At 42.9% G+C, this 15,821-nt stretch overlaps 1 long non-coding RNA gene across 1 annotated transcript in view; it reads right to left on the reverse strand.

Moving 5' to 3' along the window:
• Positions 1–2,630: 2,630 nt before the first annotated feature.
• LOC148148960 (uncharacterized) overlaps positions 2,631–15,821 on the reverse strand; it is a 57,183-nt gene continuing 43,992 nt past the window's right edge. Inside the window, exon 6 of the long non-coding RNA XR_015758450.1 lies at positions 2,631–3,493. This is a non-coding gene — a long non-coding RNA (uncharacterized LOC148148960). The remainder of the gene's footprint in view (positions 3,494–15,821) is intronic.

The following is a 15,821-nucleotide window of genomic DNA, read 5'->3' on the forward strand; positions in this document are numbered from 1 at the left end:
CAGAGAGAAATTGGTTGGGGAGCCATCTCAAAATAGTACGGAAATTAAAGACGAAGAATCCCTGACAGAGGATGACCCACACACCACCCCATCACTTTGACAGGCTCACTCACAATGCATACGGGAACACGGCCCTCCACTGAAGCCCCTACCTGAAACAAGATATAACCTGTGTCAAAGAGACCCATTATGACAACCCACAAAGTATCAGCACCACCAAATGCCATTAATTTACAGAGGCTCCTATATGGGGGATGTTTATCAGCCCTTCACATTAACTGACATGAATTGCATCCTGGATAAGATGCCCCCACCCACTGAGGGAGGTTGGCCCTGGATGACTAAATTTTGCCAATTGGTGTGACTTGTTTGCAGTGACCAACGTCTGTTGGACCTGCTGACCACAAGGTATCTGGTAGAGTGTCAAGCATCGCTGCAGCCTGTGGATAGTCTGTTTTTTCCCTGCCATGAAACCTTTCAATCTGCCTGTGTTCCAGCAGTACCTTGTCAATTGTCCTGTACATAATTCTGTAGGCTTCCTCTAATGCCCGGGTTGGCCACATTCAAAACAGGTATTGGGAGGCGGACTGGGTCCTGCTGAAAGTGATCAAACGGAAGTGGTCGGAGCCAAGGTGGACAGGACCTTATAAGGTGGTGGAGAGGACATCTCATGCGGTCAGACTACAGGGGAAAGGAGAAAGCTGGTACCATTGGAGCCAGTGTGCAGCCACGGAACCGCCAACGAGAACTCTAGAACAAATAAGAACAGAAAAAGAGTAGAAGGGTCTTAAACTTTTAATTTTTGCAGGAAGAGGGTTCTGGAAAAAGGGGGGAGTGTGCTCTATGTTCAGAGATCAATGTTGTACGCTCATCCCCAACAATACAGCACCTGATGGCTTGGTAACCAGAGCCCTGGAAGGACTAAGAACCTTGTCTGAAGAAATGCATGAACACTCAGGTATTGATAACACTCTAGGAGGCATCTTCGACTCATGGTTTGGGAAATGGAAATGTGTTTATGTCCCTCGTTGGTATGATGACTGCGTTAGTGTTGTGTGGATGTTGTTGTATCCCCTGTATTAGATCTCTGTTGAACTGGGTAATCATCACAGCAATTGAAAGGAAGGCTCTCTCGCCCTACCAGATGTCATAGATGGAGACGGAAACCATGGCTCTGGCAGGAAGGGAAGACTATGCATCAGAGAGCGAATGTGATGTATAAAACTGGTTTGTTGGTCTCATTTTCATGAGACCAAAAGGGGGACTTGTAAGTATATGGCTTGGTGGGAGTGGCCACGGTTGCGGTCGGGGGAACGAGATAAACAGAAAGGGTATTACCGCCCTGTGCGTACAGATACGGGATGTGTGGTGCTCTCTGGTTGCAAGAGGAGGTCACGTGGAGACTGTTTCGCGCGCAAGCGGAGGTCACGTGGAGACTGTTTCGCGGGCAGAAGGAGATCACATGGGGTTAGACATCCAGGAACGCGAGAAGGCGGAAAATGGAGTCAGATCAACAGCCAATCAGAAGACAATCCCACCTCAGTGATTGCATGACGTTCTGTACTTTATAAAAGACTGGGTCAGGGACAGGAATAGGTCGGACTTCGTGAACTGACACACTTTGCTGTTTGTCAGGGACGGGAAGACCTAGACCCAGAGCTCTGTATACTTTATCCACTTACTGCTAAAATAAACTAAGAGTTTGAGACCGAATATCTTCTCCTATTGCTTCATTGAAAGAACACGCAGGACTCGGCTCACACATAGAGGAAAGTAAGCTGGTAGATTGAGCCAAAGTCCAACAAGTGATACTACCATCACACATGGTCAAGAGTGCAAAAGGAGTCCTTCGTCATGGCTATTTTGCACATGGTCTGCACATGAGGAACATGTGAAGAATATTTTCCTTCGGTAAAGCATGACCAGTTGCGGAAAGCGAGAGGGAGAGGTGACTGAAGTGTCATTCTTTCTGGTACAGATACAGGAGTTACCTGGATTTCCAGTGCAACATCTGAGTACTTTCTGTCTTGGCTACTGTAACATATTGCTGGGTGCCAGGCAATGCACTGAACATCTTCAAGTGTAAATGTGTGCATCAAAATTCTGTCTGGACATCACCTCAGTGTTCAATTTGTAGGTTTCTATTTAGCATTACCAGGCACATCCAAATCATGGTGATTGGAACTTAGAAACCATTCACAAAGACATGTCTTAGTACAATTGCACATTGACGCTATCGTCAAGAAAGCACAGCAGTGCCTCTATTTCCACAGAAGGCTAGGGAAATTTAGCATATCCATAGAGACTCATCCAAATTTTAATAGATGCACTATAGAAAGTGTTCTAAATGGATAATGACTTGCTATGGCAACTGCTCTTCCCAAGACCGAAAGAAACTACAGAGTTGTGAACACAGCCCAGTCCATTAAGCAAACCAGCTTTCCATCCATTTGACTTTATCTATTCTTTCCACTGCCTCAGGAAAACAACCCACTTACTTAAAAACCCTTCCACAATGGTTTTACTCTCTTCCATCTTCTTTCATCAGGCAGAAGACTTAAAAGTTGCATACATGTACAAACAGATTCAAGAACTGCTTCTTCCCCATTGTTATCAAACTTTTTAATGAATCTCTTTAATGTTAATGTTGATCTCTCTCTGCTCCTTCTTGGCAGCTGTAACACTGTATCCTGTACTTGGTTCTGTTCCTCTGATGCACTTGTGTAGTACAATCTGCCTGTAAAACACATAAGACGACACTTTTCACTGTACCCTAGTACGTGTGACAGTAATAAATCAAATCAAACAAATGAAACAAATCATATAGTGCCTGCTTTCAACTTTTGGCCAAAATAACCCATGTATTATAAATAAGAATGAGGAAATGTTGGAAACACTTCTTTAGCAGTGTCTGCAAGAAGAGAAACAAAGTTGACATTTCTGGTTTGTGACCTTGCTATGTGCTAAATTGATCTTTGTATAATTCCAGTTCTTTCTGTTTATATGAGATCAAAGTTTTAAACAAGTATCTGGAAATTTCAGCACTGCTCAATTACAAAAGTAAAACTGAAGTAGCTTTCAGTCTAGAGAATATGAAAAGCTAAGTTGCACGAGTTTAACAAAAAATCCCTGTGATCAATAGCCGCTTTCTCTGGTCTGTAAGTGTAGGTGGGAGGTACTTGGGAGAGAGCCCTTGATGAATTCACAAGCCCAGGTTGGCTTCAAGGGAAATAGTTAGTAACATCACTACCTTAGTTTTTAGACATTATGATCCATTATTCTTACTTTTTATATAACAATAAGTTATTTAGTATTTGTCTTGCCTGCCTGTTGCAATAGAGCCTGGGGAAAATGGAATGATAAATACAATTGAAGCAAGTAAAGCAGTTAAGGAGTGAACAGTGACAGAAAGCCATGACAATACTCACATATGATGCTGATTGTTCCTTTGACTAATTCAGACATTCAATTTGGAATGATTTGGTCAGACCTGCTGATGTACAATAATATGAGGCATTAGCCTGCAGATTTGAAGCCACAGAAGTGGCTACTGTATTAGGCTGGAAGACAGTTCAGTATTATAGGTGTTAAGGCAGCACTGGAAGAGGCATTCAGTTGGGAACTAGCTTACAGTAATGCTGAACAACCAGATAGCAATCCATTGTGCTGGACCTTTGCAAAGACAGACGAAGTAAGTTAAAAATGGAAAAAGAAATTAGGAGGTCTGAGGCAAGAGGAAGCACTTGAATCCAGGTTGGTAATCCATAAACAAAACCACTCAGGATTAGGATCAACAAGAATTTAGATGAAAGTTGATGGGATAGATGACTCAATCCTGAGAAAAGGTGAACAAAGTCAGTGGCCATCTTGAAAGAAATGAACAGAGGGGATTTGTGAATCCAAGATTTCAGGATTAACAAAGTTATCTGAAAGCGACCTAAGTGTGAAGATTTTAGTACATGTTGGAGGTTTGTCAGTCCAGTTTGATCATGAAGGTAAATACATAATGCAGCAAAAACCTTGACATCAGAAAACCTTTGTGAGTGAGAACAGCTCAAGAACTCCAAAGAGCTCAAGGAAAATTAGAGAGTGGAAAGGTGTCAGTGATCAGGAAGAGGTCAGAGATAACTAAAATAATTGTCTGTGAGGAGATTAGTTATGCTACAGAAAGCAGAGAAAGGAACTACAAAGGATAACATTTATACTAGTTAGCAGGAGTAGAGCAGAAGTTATGGTCATAGAATTAAGAGGAAACCAGAGGAACAGAAGTAGCAACAGAAACAATGCTAGAAGCAAGAGCACACCAGCTGGAGCCTTCCAAATTTAATTGTCCCAGATTTGAGGAGGTAACCTCTGACATTTTGCACTGGAGCTATAGTGGAAGGTCTAAATGAGGGAGAGTTTGCAAATATCCTATCACCAGCCAGCAGGTTCCCTTATTCTTTTACCTCATGATTATACATTTCAGGATAAATTTTTAAAGTGAAAAGTTCGTATAAAATGTCCTATAGCTCTTTAACCTTCATTGCAATATGTTGGAAACTTATTTCCCGCTTTTATTTCTGTACAGTGTTGACAAAAAAAAAGACAGCTCATGATGGTAGCCGGTAATCAAACAATTCATAATCATTCATAAGTTCATTCTATTTACCTAAATTATCTTTATTCATCCAAACTACTTAAATATTGAAACTGAGGCAGGCACAGAAGCTAAAAACATACAATACAAACGAAGGGAGGTAAATGCTGATGACAATTAAAGAACAATAAGTAACCACCCAGGTGTGGGGTTCACAAAACTCTTCGGCCTTTTTGGGTAATAGACTGGGTCTTTCTTCAGTCAGGAGACAACTGATCACAAAAAGCCATTGGAGGATCCAATGAGACTGTCAAGAACACCCTGTAAAGATTGCCAAAGGCTGTACAGCATTTCCAAACTTTCAATGGTAAGATGTTAAGGAGAACTAGAATTACTGTGCAATTTGAAGTGTATGGAAACTTCACAGTGATATGTATGTAAGTTAGCTCGCTGAGCTGAAAGGTTTGTTTTCAGATGTTTCATCACCATGATTAGGTAACATCATCAGTGAGAGTCTCTGGTGAAGTGCTGGTGGTATGCCCTGCCTCTCTATTTATAGGTCTTGGTTTCTTAAGGTGGGTGATGTCATTTCTGGTTCTTTTTCTCAAGGGAAGGTAGATAGGGTCTAAATTGATGTGTTTATTGATGGAGTTCTGGTTAGAATGCCATGCCTCTAAGAATTCTCGTGCGTGTCTTTGTTTTGCCTGTCCTAGGTGATGTGTGTTGTCCCAGTCAAAATGGTGTCCTTCTTTGTCTATATGTATGGAAACTAGTGATAGAGGGTCATGTCTGTTGGTGGCTAGTTGGTGTTCATATATCCTGGTGGCAAGTTTCCTGCTTGTTTGTCCAATATAGTGCTTTTTCCAGTTCTTGTGTGGTATTTTGTAAATAATGTTAGTTTTGCTGGTAGTATCTAATGGATCCTTTAGGTCTGAGTCGCTGTTTAAGTGTGTTGGTAGGTTTGTGGGCTACCATGATGCCAAGGAGTCTGAATAGTCTGGAAGTCATTTCTGATATGTCTTTGATGTAAGGTAATGTGGCCATAGTTTTTGACTGTGTTGTGTCTGAGGAATTGGCAGATTATGTTTATTGTGTACCCGTTTTTCTTGAAAACATTGTATAGATATTTTTCTTCTGCTGTTTGTAGTTCTTGAGTGCTGCAACGTGATGTGACTCGTTGAAATAATGTCTTCATGCAGCTCGTTTGTGGGTATTGGGATGACTGCTTCTGGTCTGTGTGTGTTGTTTTTCTGTAGACGCTGGTTTGAAGCTCTCTGTTAACTGTACGTTCAACTGCCACATCCAGGAATGGGAGTCTGTTGTTCTCCTCTCCTTTTGTGAATTTTATGTCTGTCAGGATATTGTTGATGGTGTTGTATGTTTCTTCTAATTTGTTCCATTTTGTGATGACAAAGACATCATCCAGATAAAGGTCTCAAAGTTTGGGTTGGATCAATGGGAGGGCTGCTTGTTCTAGTCTTTGCATTACTGCCTCCGCTATGAGCCCTGATATTGGTGATCCCCCGGGTGTCCTTTGACTGGGACAACACACGCATCCTCGGACAAGTGAAACAAAGACACGCACGAGAATTCTTAGGGGCATGGCATTCTAACCGGAACTCCATAATAAACACATCGATTTAGACCCCACCTACCTTCTCTTGAGAAAAAGAAAATGACATCACCCATTTTAAGAAACTAAGACCTATAAATAGAGAGGTGGGACATACCACCAGCACTTCACCGGAGACACTCACTAATGATGTTACCTAGTCATGGTGACTAAATGAATGAAAATGAATCTTCCAGCTCAGCGAGCTAATTTATATACATATCATCAACATGAGCTACAAATCTTCTCAAAAATCACTAACTTCACAGTGATCTTAAGGGAATACAGGAAGTGCAGACAGACTAAATGCAAATGGTTTCATGCATACACACATGCTGTTGCAACATCTGTACAAATTTATCAGAGAACTGTATGGCTCAATGGGTAGAATTCCACGCTCTGGACTCTCTGAGGGAGTGGGTTTAGTTGCAAGGAAAATTATGTTGAATGTTAAAGGAGAGTGCTCAGCAGAGGTTATTAAAGTTTACAGAATAGCTAATAGGACAGAGAATGGAAAGGGTCAGGAATACAACTTCAGGCACAGCAGATGAAGGGACAATTCATAGGATCCCTACAGTGTGGAAGCAGGCCATTCGGTCCATCAAATACATACTGACCCTCCGAAGAGCATCCCATCCATACTCACACTCGATCCCTGTCTTCCCCATGGCTAACCCCACCTAGCCTGTACATTATGAGCAATTTAGCATGGCCAAACCACCTAACTAGCACATCTTTGGATAGTGGGAGGAAACCGGAGCACCCGAGAGAAACCCACGCAGACCCTGGGAAAATATGCAAACTCCACACAGACAGTGACCCGAAGCTGGAATCGAACCCAGGTCCCTGGAACTGTGAGGCAGCAGTGCTAACCGTGAGAATTATGAGAGCAGGGGCAGTAAACTCAGGACTGAAGGAGTTGGATTTAAATGCACACAGTATACAAAACAAGGTAAATGAGCTTGGAGCACAGATTGAACTTGGCAGGTAAAATGCTGAGGGTATCACAGAGTCGTGGCTGCAAGGGATCAAGACGGGGAACTATATATCAAGAACACATCCTGCTGAAAGGACAGGCAGATGGGGACAGAGGGCGGTATTGTCTTGTTAATATGAAATAAAATTAAATCAAAAGCAAGATATGATATCGGGTCGGAAACCATACAATCTGTGTGGTTAGAGTTGTGGAACCACAAATGGAAAACAAAACTATCCTGATGGGCATGATTTGGAGATGCTGGTGTTGGACTGGGGTGGACAAAGTTAAAAATCACACAACACCAGGTTATAGTCCAACTGATTTAATTGGAAGCACTAGCTTTCAAAGTTGTTACCTGATGAAGGAGCAGTGCTCCGAAAGCTAGTGCTTCCAATTAAACCTGTTGGACTATAACCTGTTGTTTTGTGATTTTTAACTTTATCCAGATGGGTGTTGAGTATAGGCCTCCTAGCAGTCATCAGGATGTGGGAAAGAAAATAAATCAAGTTGTGGAAAAGGCATGTAAGAAAGGCACTATTGCAATAATCAAGGTGGGAAAAAGTGAGGACTGCAGATGTTGGAGATCAGAGTCGACAATGTGGTGCTGGAAAAACACAGAAGGTCAGGCACCACCTCAGGAGGAGAATCCACATTTCAGACATAAGCCCTTCATTAGGAATGTGGCTTGTGGGCCAGGGAGAGCTGAGAGATAAAGTGACAGCAGCCTGACTTGCTGTGCTTTTCCAGCTACACACTCTTGACTGTAATATCCAGCATCTGCAGTCCTCACTTTCTCCTAGTTGATTTTAACCTCTTTCAAGGATGCCTACCTTGAAGAAGTTCTCCTCCTCTCTCTGCAAAGATCTCAGTGAGTGTCTCTTTCACTGCAACTCCCAGGTCATCTCCTCTGTCCTGAAGCTCTCTAGCCACGTTCTGAAGAAGACTCACTATCACAACCGCACTTCCTTCCTTAGCACCAGCCTACGGAACCGACTGATCCCACAGCGACTCTGGACTACATTCAGACCAACTCAATTTGGGACCTGAACAGGATAACCAGTACATACTACAAATCTGAAACCTTCAGCAGCAATTATCTTCCTGGATCCTCCACTCCACGCTAGCAGCCATATGCTGCTACCTACTCTACCTGCAATCAGCCCTGCCTCAGCTCAGGGCCACTCTCTCCCAGACCTGCAACAGACCTCTACAGTTCTACATCCTCAGAAGAATTCATACACTCAACAAACAGTTTTCTCCACTATATCGGACATAAAAGAATGTAAATTAAACAAACTTTCATGTACTTACCTCAATACATGGGTTTCCTCGACCATTTCAGAGCCTTCCCCTGGCCTCTGGAACTGCCCTAATGCCATGAGCCACACGGCCACAGTGAATTATGATGTCACTTCTGCCCCTGCTGCCCCACAGGCAGCAGCCTCTGCCGATCACACCATCTTCACAATCGCCATCCAGACAACCACTTCTGTGATTGCCAGGAAGTTGATTGCCTCTGCGACCACCGCCGGATCCACCGCTGCTGCTAGATTCACCACGTCTGGCACAGACGCGATACCTATTCTGCATGTCACTTCCACCCCCACAATTGCTGCTACCGCAGCCACTTCCACCCCTAAAGACGTCACTCACCTGGCCATGGATGACTCTATCGCCTACATCACTTCCATCACCAGTGACATCGCTCACTGGGAACCATCCCGCAATGTCACTGACACCCCCCCACGGACACTGCTGTCAGCCCCACTTCCGCCCCATTGTGAGTGTCACTTCCGTTGATGACGTCACTCTTGACCCTATAATCATGCCCACTCAAGTGACTGTCTCTGCCCTGACACCCAGCTCCAGCCCCACCCAGGTCCTAGTTCTCAGTCCTGCCATGTCTTTACTATTCCCCCAGACCTCACCCTCACTTAGTCCTCAGCAAAGGCCTCGCCTTCATCTCTCTACACTCCCAGATAATGAGTTCAACAGTCGTTGCAACCTTGAATATTTCTTCCATCGCCTCCACTTCTGGGCCCACTTTTTCAATCAAGACTCTCGCCCACCCACCGAGGACCCCTTCTCTCACCTCCAATACACCCCATCCACCTAGACATCTCATATTGGCCTGTTACCTGCCCTCGATTTCTTCATTTCTAACTGCCACAATTTTATCTGTCAGCCCACCCCCCCGGCCCACAAGCCTCATGCCTGATGAAGGACTTATGCCTGAAAAGTTGATTTTCCTGCACCTCACATGTTGCCTGACCTGCTATCCTTTTCCAGCACCACACTCTCCACAATAATCATGAGGGGCTTCAATTTGCCGGTGAACTAGGAAAATCATGTTGGTAGTAGATCTAAACAAAAAGGAACTTACGGATTGTCTATGAGATTTTTTTTAGAGCAGCTTATGGCAGAACCCACTAGGGAACAGATAATTCTGGATTTTGTGATGTGTAGTGAGGTAGAATTGAGTTGGAAACATAAAGTGAAGAAACCTCAAGGCAGCAGGAACCATAATATGATAGAATTCGCCCTATGATAGAGGGAGAACGTTGAATCAGATGTAGCGGTATTACAATTGAGTAAAGGTAACTACAAAGACATGACAGAGTAACTGGTCAGAATTAATTAGAAGGGAGCCTAGCAAGGAAGATGCTGGAGCAGCAATGGCAGGAGTTTCTCAGGGCTAATTTGCGAGGCACGGCAGAAATTCATCCCAAGGAAGAACAAACATACTTTGGGGAGGACAAGGCGACCATGGCTGACAAGGAAAGTGGGCACAACATAAAAGCAAAAGAAAAAGCATACAACTTGGGAAATCATGGGAAATTAGTGGGAAATCAGAGGATTGAGAAGTCTTTAAAAAACAGCAGAGGATAACTAAAAAAAGCAACAAGGGGTAAGCCAGCTAGCAATATAAAAGAAGATTGCAAGAGTTAGTTTTAGATATATACAGGGTAAGAGAGAAGTAAGAGTGGATATTGGACCACTGGAAAATCTGGCTGGTGATGTAGTAATGGGAAACAAAGAAAAGGTGGAAGACCTGAAGAGGCACTTGGCATCAGTTTTCACAGCAGAAGCCAGCAGCAGCATACTAGAACTTCAAGAGAATTGGGGGGCAGAGGTGTATGCAGTGGCCATCACTAAAGAGAAGTTGCTGGGGAAGTTGAAAGATCTGAAGGTGGATAAATCACCTGGGCTAGGTGGACTACAACCCAGAATTCTGAAGGAGATCACTGAGGAGATTGTTGGTGCCCATACTAAACTGCCCATGGTGTTCAGGAATGTGTAGGCTAGGTGCATTAGTCGGAGTATTGGTGGGTATTGGTGGGAATTTTTCAGGAATCACTGGAGTCAGGTAGGTTCCCAGAGGACTCAGAGATGGCTAATTAAACACTCCTGTTTAAAAAGGGAGGGAGACAGAAAACAAGAAACAATAGGCCTCAGTCTATCATCCGAAGGGGCAGCACAGTGGCTCAGTGGTTAGCACTGCTGCCTCACAGCGCCAGCCTCGGGTCACTCTCTGTGTGAAGTTTGCATATTCTCCTGTGTCTATGTGGGTTTCCTCCCATAATCCAAAGATGTGCAGGTTAGGAGAATTGACATAAAACTAAACTGCCCATGGTGTTGAGGGATGTATAGGTTAGGTGCATTAGTTGGAGTAAATATAGAGTAATAGGGTAGGGGAGTGGGTCTGGGTGGGTTACTCTTCGGAGGGTCGGTGTGGACTTGTTGGGTGGCAGGGCCTGCTTCTACACTGTACGATTCTATTTTATTCAGTCATTGATAACATTTTAGAGTTCATTGCTGAGGATGAGATTGTGAAGTACTTGGAAGTGCATGGAGGTCATGCCTGACAAATCTGTTAGAACTCTTTGGAGGAGGTAATTAGCACTTTAGACAAAGAAAAGCCAGTGGACGAGATCTATTTGATTTCCAGAAGGCGTTTGGCAAGGTGTCACATATGAGGCTGCTAAATAAGGTAAGAGTTCATGGTGTTAGGTATAAGGTAGACGACAGAGGATTGGCTGACTGGCAGAAGGCAGAGAGAAAGGATGAATAAGCCCTTTTCAGGACATCAGCCAGTGACCAATAGAGTTCTATAGGGGTCAGTGTTGGGACCACAACTATTCACATTATACATTAACAATCTGGATGAAGGAATTGAGGGCATTGCTGTTATATTTGCAGATGACACAAATACACGTGGAGGGGCAGACAGTGCTGAGGAAGCCGGGAGATTGCAGAAGGATTTGGACAAGTTCAGAGAGTGGGCAAAGGAGTAGATGGAATACAATATGGGAAAGTGTGAGCTTATGCACTTTGGTAGGAAGAAGGGAGGCATAGACTGTTTTCTAAACGGGGAATGGCTTTGGAAATCTTAAGCACAAACAGACTGGGAGTCTTAGATCAGGATCTCTTCAGGTTGACAGTTAGCAAACAGCAAGCCAAACACAATTTTTGCATTCATTTCAAGATAACTAGAATACAACAGCAGAGATGTACTGCTGCAGTCAGACCGTATTTGGAATATGATGAGCAGTTTTGGGCACCATATATGAGGAAAAATGTTTGGCATTGGAGCATATTTCCAAGAATGATCCTGGGGATGAAGGGCTTGTCATATAAGGAGAGGCTGAAGACTCTGTAATTGTACTCATTGGAGTTGAGAAGAATGAGGGGTTATTTGATTGAAACTTTCAGAATACTGACAGGCCTGGATAGAGTGAAAATGGAGATGTTTCCACTAGTAGGAGGGACTGGGACCGGAGGGCACATCCTCAGAATGAAGGGATAACCCTTTAGAACTGAGATGATGAGGAATTTCTTCAGCCAGAGGGTGGTTAATCTGTGGAACTCATTGCTAAAAAGGGCTTTGGAGGCTAAGTCATTGAGCGTCTTTAAGACAGAGGTAGATAAGTTTTGATTAGCAAGGCTTATGGGAAGAAGGCAGGAAAATGAGGTTGAGAAACATCTCTGCCATGATCAAATAGTAGAGCAGATTTGATGGGCTGAATGGCCTAACCCTACTCCTATTTTCTGGTCTTATGGACCAGAAACTCTGGATTCAAGTCAAGGATGGCCAAGGAAGGTGCATGCTCAACATGACCAAACTGGTTGAATATCAACCTGTAAATCCTTTCAACACACACCAATAGTAACAGCATGACAGATTTCTGGTCAGCCATATTGAAGTTTCTACCACCATAGCTCCACACTACATGGAAAAGTGTGTGTTACCACTACAATGTGAACTCTTTGATTGCACTGTGTCACACTGCCACCTTAATGATGCTACACCAAATATGTAATGTGAAGTTGTTGGCATACAATGTAAGGGGATGTTGTTAGAAAGCACAAAGTGTCAGCATGCTTGATCATTCTGAGATCAGCAAGTTTGTCCTGGGGCACACATGAAGCTGTTTTCATTTTTTCTGTGAAGCCTCACCAGGCTACATTGGGTACTGGATGAAGGAATTGAGGGCACTTTTGCCAAATAATGTTGTCCTTTATTGAAGGATTTCCAAAGCTGCAGCTTTAGAAGCTACAGCTCTCCTTCAAACTACAGCCTAGCCATTTCTGCTTACTCATAAGCAAGACAACCAGCAGACATTTAAGAGCTCCTGACGCTAAATATCCGGGTTCTTTACCCAAGTAGATGTAATAAAAAAAACAGTGAAAGATGGTAAATTAGCTAACTAACTGATCTCACATTACAGAAGGAAGCCAGCTTACATCGTACAGAGTTTTAAAAGAGCCATCATTGATCACCACTGCGGCAGTGTGCATTATTGTTCTCATACTGCTCTCACAAACAATGTTGCTTACTGAGGTCTTTCCTCTTCATAAAGATTCATGGATAACCACTGAAAACAGAGTTTTGCAATGGCATGTATAAAATGTTTCTTCTTTCACACTTGCTCTGATTTTTCTGTGGTGTTCAACGCATTGTTATTGGAATAATTATACTAGCAGAAATTTTGAAAATGATGCTCACAATTACTAACTGTTATTAATAACTGGTGTACAGTAGAGGGTGTTCAAAGAAACATTTAATGCCATTCAGAGGCAATTTGTACTCACAAGAAGGAAAAGCTCTACCTCACACAAAACAAAAAATAGCATGGACATTTTATGAGATAAGGGACGGTATGGAATTAAAAGAACAGGCTTATAAAAATACAAAGAACAGTACAGATCCCACAGAATGAAACAAATGCAACCAATGAAGGGTCACAAACAGGTTTATAAGATGGCTAAAAAGGATTACGAAAGCCAACTTGCAAGAACCATAAAAGACAATAAGAGATATTATGGTTATATAAAAGGGAAAGTGACTGGTTAAGATTACTATTGGTCCACTGAAGGCTGAGAGTGGGGATATTGTCAATGACCATGGGGAAATGACAGACATGCTGAACAATAATTTTGCTTCAGTATTCACAGCAGAAAGGGAGAACAGCTTGCCAGAAGATCCAAAGAAATTAAGAGAGAATCAGGGACTGGGTCTAAATAAAATTAGCTGAAGTAAATCATCAGTAATGGGGAAATCCCCAGGAACTGATGGTTCCTAATCACAAGTGTCAAAGGAGATAAGACAGCACATTGCGGATGCCCTAATCATAATTTTTCAGAATTCACTGAGTTCAGGAGGTGTATCTCTGGATTAGAAATTTGCTCATCTCATTCTGATCATTAAGAAGGATGACAGAAGGAAATCAGGGAATTACAGAGCAGTTAGCTTGACATCTATAGTGGAGTCTATTGTTGGAATCTATAATCAAGGATAGGGTAACTGATCACCTCAGGATCAGTTATTTTCAGTTAATCAGGGAGACTCAGCTGACAGTCAGGGCTTCATGAAGAGTAGGTCATGCCTGAAAAACCTCAGAGATTTTTGAAGAGGTGGCAAATGTGGTGGACAGAATTATGTCAATAGATGTTCTTTATGTGGACTTAGCTAAGTTGGAACCTTTACAGAACTAAGAGCAAATTGTCAGCAAATTGCTGACATTGATAGAAAATTGATTGAGTGGTAGGAATCAGAGAGCTAGAATAATGGGTAAGTACTCAAATTGATAGAATGTAACTAGTGTTTCCCGCAGGGGCCTCAAGAATCACAATATTCATTCTTGATTTGAATAACGGCATAAAATATCAAATATCCAATTTTGCTGATGACACAAAATTGGGCAGTATTGCAGCATTTTGGCTAATCAAGTGTGCACCAACCCTCAAAAGACCATTCCAGCTGGACCCAGCACCCCCACCCTATTCCTATTACCCCACATTTACCATGCCTAGCCATCTAACCTGTGTAGTCCTGGACACTACAAGACAGTTTACCACTGGCAATCCACCTATTCTATGGGAAGAAACCGGAGCACTCAGCAGAGATCCATGTAGACAGGAGGACAATGTGTAAACTCCATACAGACATGATGTGGAGGAGCCGGTGTTGGCCTGGGGTGGACGTTAAAAATCACACAACACCAAGTTATACTCCAACAGGTTTATTTGAAAGCACTAGCTTTTGGAGTGCTGCTCCTTCAACAGGTAGCTGTGGAACAAGGCCATAAGACTTATGTGTCTTATGGTCCTGCTCTACAACTACCTGATGAAGGAGCAGTGCTCCGAAAGCTAGTGCTTCTAAATAAACTGTTGGACAATAACCTGGTGCTGTGTGATTTTTTAACTTTGTCCACACAGACAGTCACACAAGGCTGGAATCAAACCCAGTTTCCTGGCGCTGAGGCAGCGGTGCTAACTACTGAGCCACCAGGCCACCTATCTGAATATCTAAATGGCTGGAGTTCAAAGATGAAGATGTTGTGCTGCAGCTATACAAAACCCTAGTTAGAGCCCAACCAGAGAACTCTGAGCAGATCTAACATCATACCTTAGGAAAGATATTTTAGCCCTGGAGGGAGTATAAAGCAGGATTTTGGAAATGGTACCTAGACTTAAATTTATGAGGCGAGATTAGATTAGACAAATTACATCTTTATCCTCTAGAATTTAGAATGTTAAGGAATGATGAGTGACACAGCAGCTCAGTGATTAGCACTGCTACCTCACAGTGCTTGGGACCCGGGTTCGATTCCAGTCTCAGGTGACTGTCTGTGTGGAGTTTGCATATTTTCCCCGTGTCTGTGTGGGTTTCCTCCAGGTGCTCCGGTTTCCTCCAGGTGCTCCAGTTTCCTCCCACAACCCAAAGATGTGCAGGTTAGGTGAATTGGCCATGCTAAATTGCCCATAATGTTGCTTATTAGTCAGGGGTAAATATAGGGTAGGGGGAATGGGTCTGGGTGGGTTATTCTTCGGAGGGTCGGTTTGGACTTGTTGAGCCGAAGGGCCTGTTTCCACACTGTAGGAATTCTAATCTAATCAAGGTTTTTTAGGATATCAATGTGGAAAGACAGGGTACAAAATGATAAATTATTTCCATTTGTTGAAGATTTTAGAACTGGGGGCATAATCTAAAATAGAGGAGACATGTTAGAAAGTACTTCAATTTTGGAACTCTCTTCCTCAAATGGCGATCGATGTTATTTCAATTGTTTAATTTAAATCTGAGATAAACAATTTTTTATTAAGCAAGGGACTCAAGGGATATGAGCTTAGGGCAGGCATATGGAGAT

Source organism: Chiloscyllium plagiosum, unplaced genomic scaffold (genome assembly GCF_037043375.1).
Source record: "Chiloscyllium plagiosum isolate Xiang-an unplaced genomic scaffold, Cpla_swu_hap1 HiC_scaffold_10, whole genome shotgun sequence".
In the NCBI taxonomy this organism is placed as follows: Eukaryota; Metazoa; Chordata; class Chondrichthyes; order Orectolobiformes; family Hemiscylliidae; genus Chiloscyllium; species Chiloscyllium plagiosum.